This window comes from Pteronotus mesoamericanus, unplaced genomic scaffold (assembly GCF_021234165.1).
Source record: "Pteronotus mesoamericanus isolate MK-2021 breed Mesoamerican mustached bat unplaced genomic scaffold, CSHL_Meso_final contig_130, whole genome shotgun sequence".
Classification (NCBI taxonomy): domain Eukaryota; kingdom Metazoa; phylum Chordata; class Mammalia; order Chiroptera; family Mormoopidae; genus Pteronotus; species Pteronotus mesoamericanus.
Genome location: NW_026555060.1, coordinates 24,377,896 through 24,382,250, shown reverse-complemented (window position 1 = coordinate 24,382,250; position 4,355 = coordinate 24,377,896). Strand labels below are relative to the sequence as shown.

The following is a 4,355-nucleotide window of genomic DNA, read 5'->3' as shown; positions in this document are numbered from 1 at the left end:
TGTTATGAGTAGGAGGTATTGATAGCTACATTGTTTCTATGGGAAAATTTGTTCTAAGCAATAATCAACAATCTACAAATTCTGATTCAGTCCCACTCATGAAATGAACATTGCCTATATCCAGTTCATAATTTGAAGAATCTTTATACTTACCTTAAAAGTGATTATAAAATACAGTGGGGTCTGAAAGTTTAATATTAAATGCCCAACAATAAAGCTGACAATGCATAAGAAATGTTACTACTAATTCGTTTCACATTTATTCTTAAATCTCCTATTTAAAACATTCCCAAACTAAATGAACATATTTTGTATACAACCTAGATAGGCTCATAACCATAATTCCAATGCACAGCATGTTAATGTACCTTCATATATTCTCCCTGCAACATGAATCTAATAATATCTGTTATGGATTCTTTAATATCAGTAGGAAGATTCTGGAAAAGAAAAAAAGCATAATTAATTTTAGAAGCTACTGTGTGTAGTTACAGACTGCACGTATTCTAATTTTATATATTCTATGTTTTAAAAAATCAGTTAATAAGAGCATTTTTTGAGAAACCTCACCTTTTTCCATAGCTTTCTGGAAAGAGGTCTGAGATAGGACTTGGTCTGCTTCTGCGTAGCACCGTTCAGTTTATCCTGCACACTGCACTTTTCACATGATCTTTGGCATTCAATTCTTCTGCCCAAACACCAAGAAGGAATTGTTGAAAGAATGGGTAAACTTAGACCGCAATGCCCCCCAGTGGTTGAGTACGCATAAAAGTTTCTTAACACACAAAACAGTATAATGACATCTTAAATTTCAGTATGACATCTTAAATTTCTCCACTGATTACCATATCATCCACTAATATTTCATTAATGAACTATATCTGCTTATTCTGTCATGTATGTTTTGAAGTAGTGCCTTTAGTAATTCACAAACCTCCCTATTCTCTCTCTCTCTCTATAGATATAGTCAAAGATAATCCATTTCCCCCTAAAAAGAATTACCAAATTACATGAACAACTATTTTATAGGAATAAATTTTTACTTGCATTTCTATTACGTAAAATTCAAACTGCCTAGATTATCAGCCATAATACTGTATGTGTTGTGATATTTAATCAATCCCCCAAGTATGTTGTTGTAGTAGTTGGACTTTCTACTTTTGCAGTAGAAACTGCAATTGAATTAAATATTCAATAATATTTAATTGAAATAGTAATTCAATTAAAATTTTCCACTAAAGCACCTAACTAAAGGAAGAGGAAAGAAAAAAGGGAACAGAAATAAAAGAAACAATGACCCATACCCTTTCCTCATCCCACCCTGAAAAACTACAGCAATGCCCCTTGCTTGCTTTGGTTTACCTGTGCAAAGAGCACCTTCTACCTTTGCAAAGAGGCAGATTAACAGTGAAGGCTGAGGAGAACATACCACAACCCCAGTGGCAATGCAATCGTATATAAGGAGAGGGCTGTCACTCTAAGAGAAAACTCTAGTTCATAACTAGCTCATGTGCCTTATCTAGTTCCATGTCCTTTCCTCAACTGATTCAGAATATGGATGGCTGATACAACTATGTTGTTTGTATGCATGCATGCATGTATGTATGCGAGTTGGCTGAGACAGCTGAGACATTATTTTGGGAAAGAACACGTGATTTGGGTTTTAGTCTGGGGCATGGGTAAGAGGCAGTCCCCTAGTGAACTCCCCCACCCCAAGGGTGAACTGAGGACTGGGGCTGAGCCTCAGGTGGGTCTCCTGTGCCCTCCGCTCCCCTACACAGCTCCTTTCCACAGGTTCAGAGGACAGGAGGGACCGTGGTAGTTGTTCACTTGGGCAGGATATCAGATGACTCAGACACCAGCTTCCCATTGTGGGTCTCAATCTTCTTCACAACCACCATTTTGGAGGAGCTGGTGCTGGTGTGGCTGAAGGAGCCAGGGCTCCCACCAGAGCCCACACTGGCCTGGAAGCCCAGGCCATTGTTGAGGTACCTGTAAGCCAGGCTCAGCCCACCTGAGTTGCCACTGGTGGTCTCAGTATGGAAACACATGTTCTGCATCCTAGGCTCCAGCCAGTTCTCCTCGTCCTCCAGCAGCTTGTGGTAGGTGGCTACGTCCAGGGCCAGCTTTAGGTTCATGAGCTCCTATTAATGATGCAGCTGCTGGGCCATGACCCATTTGGTGGTTCTCAGAGTGGCTTCCAGATCAGCTACCTTGGCCTGAACATCCTTGACAGCCAGCTTCCCATGCTGCTCACACCAGTGATGGCGGCCTCCAGGAAAGCCCTCTGCCCTTTGAGGCCATTGATCTAAACCTAAAGTCAGCTGATGTTCCAGTTTATCTCAGAAATCTCTGTCTTTGTGTAATGCCGGTCATCTAGTGCTTCCCAGCCAATGTCTGCAGCTGGTACATGGTCTCAGCCTCAGCCCAGGTGCAGTTGGCTATCTCCTCGTACTGGGCCTTGACCTTGGCAATGATGCTATCCAGATTCAGGGTGGAGTTGTCCATGGACAGCACCATGGATGTGTTAGAGATCTGGAACTGCAGCTCAGGAATCTCCTCTTTATACAGCTGCCTGTAGAAGCTGATTTTATTGGTCAGCCCTTCCAGGCAGACTCCAGATCTACCTTGTTCACATAAATTTCATCCATATCCTTCTTGACAAATTCATTCTCCGTCTCTGTGTGCTTGTTGATCTTGTCGTCATACTTATTTTTCAAGTCCTCCACCAACCTTGTATGTTGTCAAACTCAGGCTCCAGCCTCAGCTTCTCATAGGCCAGTGTTTCCAGCTGCCACTGAAGGCTATTGATGTAGCTCTCCAACTTGTTGTTCATGTTACTGTGAGTCATCTGATGCTGTTGCAGGAAGGTTCACTCAGTCTCCAAAATATTATTTTGCTGCTCCAGGATCCACACACACCTCATCAATGAAGGAAGCAAATTTGTCATTGAGGCCCTTGATCTACTCCTTCTTCTGGTTGCACATGGCCTGGATGTTGGGGTCCACCTCCATCTTCAGGGGGCTCAGCAGGCTCTGGTTCACTTGGACGGCTCTGATGCTCCCCATACTCCCAGCTCTGCCAAAACCCCCAGCACACAGGCTAACACGGTAGCCACTGTTCACCCAAGGAAAGGTCAAGGAGCTGATGCTGGGCCCACTCGAATCTGAGCATCTGCTGAAGGCCCAGGGGCCAGGGGTGGATACACTGAAGGTCTGGGTGACACTTGTGGCCATGGTGGAGGCTGGAGTGGAGGTGAGGAGGCCAAACCAGACAGAGATTCGAGAAGGAGCCAAAAAGCTGCTTCTCAACTATGTTGTCTTTAAACTGTAAATGCAAGTAACAGCATCTATTGCCCTTAAATCTCATTGCCTGAACACAACACAAAATTTGTGAATAAATGTTGAAATGAATCTGGGATTTGCACACACTCTACATTAACTACTCAAGACAGAAATGGTGAGAAGAAAGATGGAATGAGCCTATCATAGCAAGAATAAGCAGCAGTCTGTAGAACTAAGAAAATGAACAGCCTCTGAAAGGTTACTGATATGTTTGCTGTTTTCACTGCTAATGTCTTCCTTCCTTCTTCCTTTCCTTACTCTCATCATCCCTCATAAAAGCTTTTAAAACGCTCCCCTCAATGCATTACTTCCTAGACTGTTTTTTAAAAATGTAGAACTCCTCAAACTTCTTGTTCATTGCACTGCTGTAATTCTTTTCTTTGTGTTTACATTAATAAGTCAGCTTTAAAGAAAAGTGCCACAAGGAACATAAATATACACTGTCTTTGATTAACCTCTATATCCAAGTGCAGGGCAATATCATAAACAGGGCACATGCCAGAAGTGTTTATTGACCTTTCCCTTCCCAGTCTTTAACCTTTGACAATCTAAAAATATAAGAACAGTTATTAACCAACAAAAAGACCCTCCTTTCTTAGCCTAAAAGCACATACGTTATGGATTTTGGTGATGATGTCCATATCTTTATGATCACCTTTCCCTAAAGATTCTTCCAATGCCTGAAGAAAAACAATGCTCCAGCTCAGTGAAGAGCAACAACTGAATAGATATGTTATCACCGCCAGTCTAAACATGGCTCTTTGTTACAAAAACTGTCCAACTGCTGTATAAAAACCTGATGGAATTTCTAGATAGTCTTCAAAAACACAAATTTGCCATTTAAATTGTAAAAGCATGTTATCTTTATTAATTAAAAGACAGAAGAGGGGGCAAGGGGAATGGCTGCTAATGCACAGGAGATTTCTTCTCAAGGAGACAAAATTGTTCTAAAATTAGATTGTGATAACTGTACCACCCCATGTATATACTAAAAACCACCAAACTGTATGA

At 41.6% G+C, this 4,355-nt stretch overlaps 1 pseudogene; it reads right to left on the bottom strand.

Annotated features, from left to right (window-relative positions):
• Positions 1–1,826: 1,826 nt before the first annotated feature.
• On the bottom strand, positions 1,827–3,275 carry LOC129084414 (keratin, type II cytoskeletal 8-like; annotated as a pseudogene).
• Positions 3,276–4,355: the final 1,080 nt, after the last annotated feature.